Source organism: Papaver somniferum, chromosome 7 (genome assembly GCF_003573695.1).
Source record: "Papaver somniferum cultivar HN1 chromosome 7, ASM357369v1, whole genome shotgun sequence".
In the NCBI taxonomy this organism is placed as follows: domain Eukaryota; kingdom Viridiplantae; phylum Streptophyta; class Magnoliopsida; order Ranunculales; family Papaveraceae; genus Papaver; species Papaver somniferum.
In genome coordinates this window covers 17,886,669-17,893,419 of record NC_039364.1, presented here as the reverse complement: position 1 = coordinate 17,893,419, position 6,751 = coordinate 17,886,669, and the positions used below count along the sequence as shown (strand labels likewise).

Here is a 6,751-nt window from a genome sequence, read left to right as displayed (position 1 = left end):
TGACACCCTTTAATAAAGCTAGATTAAGTGGGAAAGACTAATATATATGAGGATATACCACTACACCATATTGGCCAGATAGCAACTCTAATTTATTTGTTGCTAAAAATTAGCAACAGCCACATGTTGTTGCTAATCTCGCAACTGCTTTTCCTCTGTTGCTATTCGCAACTGATTCCATTTCACGCATGCCACTTACGCGTGTGGAAATAAACACCTGAAAACACCTTAATCTGGAGCATGCGAGTTTGATATGTGCACACACGTTTTAAGGATATACTTCAGTTCATATCTACTCATTTCTCACCTCTCTCTTCTCTCTCTCTCACAAAAAAAACCACGCTCTGAAGATTTTTTTTTCCGCCATTGGAACACTGTTCTGGTTGAATCAAGGTATGGATGATGATTACTAGGGCTTAATTGATGATGCTATTTTGATGATGATGGTATTTATGTTAGGGTTCGGTAGATCGATGATGCTATTTCTGTTAGTTTTTTATTTTTTTTAAATTGATTCATGATTTATGTTATTTTTGTTATTTCTTTGTTTAAATTGATTAATGATGTTTGTTATTTCTGTCAGGGTTTGGTTGATAGTTAGGATTTGAAAGTTTGGGTTTTGTGTTTGTTTTTTTGTGTGTGTAAATCGATTAATGATGTACTTTTTTGTGGATTTTGGTGGATTGATACTTAGTGTTTCATGTATTTTGTAGATTTTGGTAGATTGTTTTTCTTTCGTTCCTTAAACTCCGTCTGCTGTTTTTTTGTTAGGGGACTGAACTCAGCTAGGGCTTAGAAGTAGGTATGTGTGGTCTTAAGTCACCTCATATGTGTTGAATTTTATAAGAAAATCTTTTGAATTGAGGCAAACCACTTCATCACAGAAATTTCATATGTTGTCCTGCGACTTTCGGATCGATTTTAGGGCACTTTGGATAGTGAACTGATATAAGGCTTCTTTTCATGAAAATTGGTTCTCTGAAAGGCATATCTTTTGTGAATTTAACTCAGTAACTGCTGTTCAACGCTCCCGCCACTTCTGTTTCCAGTAAGTTTGATTCATATACAACTTGACCTGGCCTAGAACATCTACTGATAAGTTATAGATGCTTTTGAACAACAGTTCATCATAGTATGCTTTGTTCCTGATACAGATATATGTTTTGGTTATGCCAGCTTGAGTGGCATACTTTCCGCAATCCTGGCAGTTTTACTTTTGAGAAGATTTGACACTTACAACTTTTATTAGCCTTAGTTTTTATGTAGGGATTAAGGTACATTGAACAACCAAACTTTAGAGACTTTTGTTGCGTGATTTAGAGTTGAATTGATTAAGGTTTGATAATTTTAGAGTCTATTATGAAATGTGGAATTCGCTTGTAACTGCGGTGAGTATGCGTCTTTATGGACTTTTATAGGTATGCTAGAGAAAGATTTTGTTCATGATGTCTTAATGAAAATTGTAGAGGAGATTGTTATCTTTCTATAGAGATATTGGTTGTTTAATTTGAATCAAAGATGAATGTTTTATGCACCCCGAAACTTTGACCCTCGTGTTGTTTACAAGGATGTTAGAAGTTGAAGATAAAATGGCGTTGACTCGGCCGAAGGAGAGATTAGTGTTTGGGTTGAGCAAGGTGTTTGGATTGTGTATAGGGAAGTAGCTGCCGGTATCTTTTTGTAGGCAGTCCTTTGTTTGTAGTTCTTTAAGGTGATGTGTTTAGTTTACAGCCTAACTTTTGTAAATCGTATGTAGACCTATCTATCACAACCAGTGTAACTATATGCTCAGTAAAGCTATATACGTATAATATCCCTTTTAAAATCTTAAGACGATCACATTTTCAAAACCTGTTTCTTCTTGAAACCTTATAAGTGTACTTCCTTTGTAAAGTTATTTCAGTACATATGGTCTCTTATCACAGCGAGGGAGACTGTTGCTGTTCCTTCTTTTGATTATTACTGTTGTTAATTCTTTACTTCACTTTAACCAACTTAGTAATGATGAATTTAGACATAATTATACCTTAAGTTTAGGCTTTGTAAGTTATTACGGTTTACTGAAAATGGGGCGCTACAGGTTTAGACCCCTAAAATTTAAATTACATATGTTCATTGTAATATTCTTTGTAATATTCAGTATTTATGTTTGCTCATGGTTTTCTTTATGCTATTTCTACAGGTGGAAGATTCGATCTGAGATTTCGCAAGGAGTTATGAAGCTTCTATTGCTAATCAAGTATGGTCCTCTTTTTTATCTAGTTTTCTGTTTTGGGTTTGATATCAGGGAAGTTTAGTTTCTATTTTGTGTTTATACCATGAATAAAGTTATGTTCTGGTCATTGTTATAGTTTATTGAAACAGTTAATTCCATGATGAAGTATTGTACAGTTATTGAAGTGTTCTTGTACTTGAACCAGAACTTACAATGATAAATTATTTATGGTAGTATGAATCAATAAGATCTATAAGTATAATATGGTGTTTTTCAAGTTGTTGTGTATGCTAAGACTAGGGTTATGGTATGTTTCAGCAAATATTGAATGTGATAATCATCTGTAGTGTTACTATCTAAGTAAGATTTTTGATGTTCTGTGCATAGATTACGGTTTATTCTTCATATGGATGGTGTGGATGAACTGGTGTGTAATTTTTGACATGTATATTTTCGTCTTTAGGAATCATAATATAGGGTAATCAAATATGTCTTCTACTGTTGATAAGGAGTGGATGAGTTGTACCTGGAATTCAGGTAAATACATACAAGGTGTTAGTTCATTTATAGAGTTTGTCTGTAGAAATGGTGGTGATAGTATGGTGTTCTCCTGTCCTTGTAAACGATGTAAGAATGGTAAAGGAAAGTTTCGACTTAAAGAAATTAGTTTTCATTTGCTCAAGAATGGTATTGTCCCAACAATGGAGGTTACAAGGTTCACGGGAAAATGATTTTGTTTTCATTTGCTCATGAAATTAGTTTTCATTTCCACTTAAAGAAATTTGATTGTGTTCTTTATGCATATGTGATAATTACAAGGTTCATGGGAAAATGATTTTTTAGATGCTCGTTAACTGTTATTTACAGGTTATCATAGCAACAGTAGAGGTAGATGAAAATGGACTTCCGATGTCGAGGAATTCAACAAAACTTGGAAGCCTGAAGGGCTCGTTGGTTCGTACTCATATTCCTATATCCTACAAAAACTGGAAGATGGTGCCTGAAAATTACAAAGACGATATCTGGAATGAACTACAAGTACAGACTTACCTCAATTTGATTTATGTTCATACCTATGTTAACTTTATTTGAATGTAAGCGAGATGTTGTGTTTTTCAGATATCGTATCTATTGCCTGATGCTTGTAAAGCAACTGTGGTAAAGGGGATGTCTGATCCATGGAGGTGACTTAAGTGGGAGTTACGAATAACATATTATGATCCATATCCCACTTATGAAGAAAGGACTGCACGTACTCCTCCAAATGTAACTGATGAAGACTGTAAAGCATTATGTCGCAACGAGGAGGATGAAAAGGTTCAGAAAATAGATTGGATAATAAGATGAAAAGGGAGAAGTATGATTACAGTCATAATTCCGGTCGCAAACCTCATAGTTTGGTAAGAGCTGAATTGGTATGTATACTCTATCGACAATGTTCTGTGATTTATGAACTTCAACTTCTTGATTTTAGGGTATATGTAGATAATTGATAATAAATTTATTAATCAACTCATCGCATATGTAAATTTAGGAGCTGGAGAATCCTGGAGTAGAAATCACTACCTATGATGTGTGGATTAAAGCCCATACAAAAGAGGGTGGGAAAATACTACCCAGTGCGCAGAAATACTATGTGAGAATGTTTTTAAACTATTTTCCTAAACCATATACTAGTTTGGTAATTTGATATTCAACTGAATAAACTTGCTTGAAATTACAGGATGATCTGAAGAAGGCGCAACTAGATATTAAGGAAAAATAAGATTCGGGTTCTTCTGTAGATGAAGCTGATCAATTGACCGTAGCTTTTGGGAAGGATACAAGGGAACGGGTTCGCGCTGTTGGTGCAGTTTCTCGTACACAATATGACTATTCAGCTCCTGCACGTGCGAAAGTTGCTGAAATGAAATCTAAGGATGGAGAGCTCAAGCATCAGGTGAAAGATTTGGGTACCAAGATAGGGTATCTACTCGAAGGCTTTGGAACCTTATGTAATGCTGTCCAGGATATCCAATCTGTACAATCCTCATTTATTGCCTCGAACCACATGGATAGTTCACAAGTTCATACAAGTTAACCTGATCATACTCCTGCAGCAAGTGATGTTTTTTTAAATGATGTTGTAGTAATAAGTTCGTTGAGACTTGTGAAAGAAAAAGATTTTAGACTTATAAAACTTAAAAATAGAAAACTTATTGCAAAATTGATTCCAAGATATTAAAAGTAACCAAGACACTAGATTCCACTATTACACATGAATGAACGATACCAAATATGTTTCAAAACTCTAACTATCCTTTAAGTCCTTTATTTCTTAATTCACACATAATCAAACATATTCCCAAATATTAATTGTATTCCCTAAGAATAGACTATCAATCAATTAAACAAAGTATAATATATCAAATTGAATCACAAGTAATTAAGAAAATTATGTGAACATTTAGAACTCTGCAAAAGCGGTGATTCAATGAATTATAAATTAGAGAAAATAGAATTGTTACCAATCATTCATGCATAGATAGCTTCATCCATTTCCTTGGTTGCGCGAGAATTAGCTCATCATCATGGAAACACGCTCAAAATTCATTTTTATTGCTCAAAGGGTGTTTACAAAGATGAAATGGGAGAAACAATGATAAAACAATTATTTTCTTTTCTCTCCCAAAAACTCCCCCAAATGTGCTCTCTAGCTCGCTATTTATACACACAAATACACATCACTCAAATATATTCTTCCATAACTCCAAAATCTTCTTCTTTTTAATTAAAATATCTTCAAGAATTTTTCCTTCTCTTTATTCTACATATGTCTTTACTAAACCCATATCTTCTTTAATTCGCAAAATAAAATCCAAGATAAAATCTTCTAAGGATATCTTTCTTGTTTAATACAAGATAACTTCATTTTTCTTCAAAACTTCATGTTTGTAAGGAAAGAAGATATTCTTATCTTAAAGATAATAAATCCTTTACCGTTGAAACCAAATTTCCCGCCAATTTTTCTATTCAAATCAAGGAAGAAGATGGAGCCCCCTTAACCACTAATGGGGTGCGATTGGCAGTTGGCTCCCTGGGGGTGCCCTTATCAGTTAGGTGACCCTTATCCAAAACTGAGAGTCCGAATAACATGTGTCCTCCGGGTGTCTATACCAACTTTTCGAGCTGAATTTTCCAAAAATACCTACAAACACATAAAACACCATAATAAGTAGAAAATCGAGTACCAACAATACTGAAAATTAAGGACAATTCGGTCACAAAAATGTGTCTATCAGCAGGCAATACCAGTTCATCTGCTCAGGCTCCTTCAGCTGGCAATACAAGTTCCCTTGCTTATAGTCCTTCAGCTGGAAAATTTGTAGCTGCTGACACCATATCACCAGCTCGATCAGGTGTAGGTACTGATATAAATTTCATTGTTGAACATCAATGATGAGTGTTGCTGTTGGTAGAGTTTGTACAGGTGAATTTGCAAAAATGGCTCACGGCTCACCTGTAGCGTCTAATCATGAGAAGGTAGTGCTTGATCTCATTCTCTTGCCAGATGAACCGACTTTAAAATTTAACAAGTTTGCACGCACCTTTAAAGATGTTGTAATTGGAGGACTTGTGGTGCATCCAAAGATGTGCATCTCATATAATTAGGAGGGTTGAACTGTTTTTATGGAAATGATATATATGAAGATATCTCAGCCATCATCTTTTGCGTATATCAACGATAAACATATATGGCTTTTACTTTTTATGCTAATGCTCGGACGACGTTTTACTTTTTGTTTTGCTAATTTTCACACTTGTGATAATTTTCACACTTCTGCATTTGTGCATAAGAAGACTATGATGCGGCAGATTCTTATGCAACTATGCATAAGGAAGTATTTTACTTTTAACTGAAAAAAAACTTGGTATGTAATATATATCTCTGTGAAGATTCTTATGCAACTATGCATAAGGGAAGTAGTTTAATTTCAACTGAAAAAAACTTGGTATGTAATATATATCTATGTGAATGGATTTTACTTCTTGCATTTGTTTGGTTCCTGTATATGTATATGTTTGTAGTTTGCAGGAGTATAAGGCCAACTAAAGCTAGTAGCCACCCGGGGGAATATCAATCCCTGGGAAGTTCATTTGATTACGCATTGTCCCATTTTTGCTGAAATTTGTTGGTATTAACCTTTGGATTTCACTTTCTTGCGAGGTATTACACTTAACGATCTTTTTTCTGTTGGATTATGTCGTTGATGATCTTTCTCTGGTAAGTCTCTGTTGTGATCACACTGCATTATAACTGAACTTGATGGTGTAATTAAATAGTAATTTCAGTATGGCATGGGATAAAATTTAAAATTTGTCAGGTTTGGATTTAATGGTGGGAGGTTGGGACTTGAGATTATAGTGCTAAATCCTTACCAAATCTTCAAGGATGCTAAACTACTACCGTCGGAAGCTGATTGTTAACAGTCATCAGAAGAACCAGTTTACAAAACCAAAACAAGATAAGATGCTTCTATTAGATTTGCAGAATAT

The 6,751-nt window shown here is 34.4% G+C and overlaps 1 long non-coding RNA gene across 4 annotated transcripts; it reads left to right on the top strand.

Moving 5' to 3' along the window:
- The first annotated feature begins 279 nt into the window (after window positions 1-279).
- On the top strand, window positions 280-4,347 carry LOC113296473. Of its 4 annotated transcripts, XR_003333050.1 has the most exons (7): window positions 314-393; window positions 1,568-1,711; window positions 2,183-2,239; window positions 3,083-3,253; window positions 3,335-3,630; window positions 3,750-3,851; window positions 3,939-4,347. It is a non-coding gene; the product is annotated as an uncharacterized LOC113296473 (long non-coding RNA). The 4 variants fall into 4 exon arrangements; XR_003333048.1 differs by lacking the exon at window positions 1,568-1,711 and having other exon boundaries at window positions 280-393; XR_003333049.1 differs by lacking the exon at window positions 314-393 and having other exon boundaries at window positions 437-1,711.
- Window positions 4,348-6,751: the final 2,404 nt, after the last annotated feature.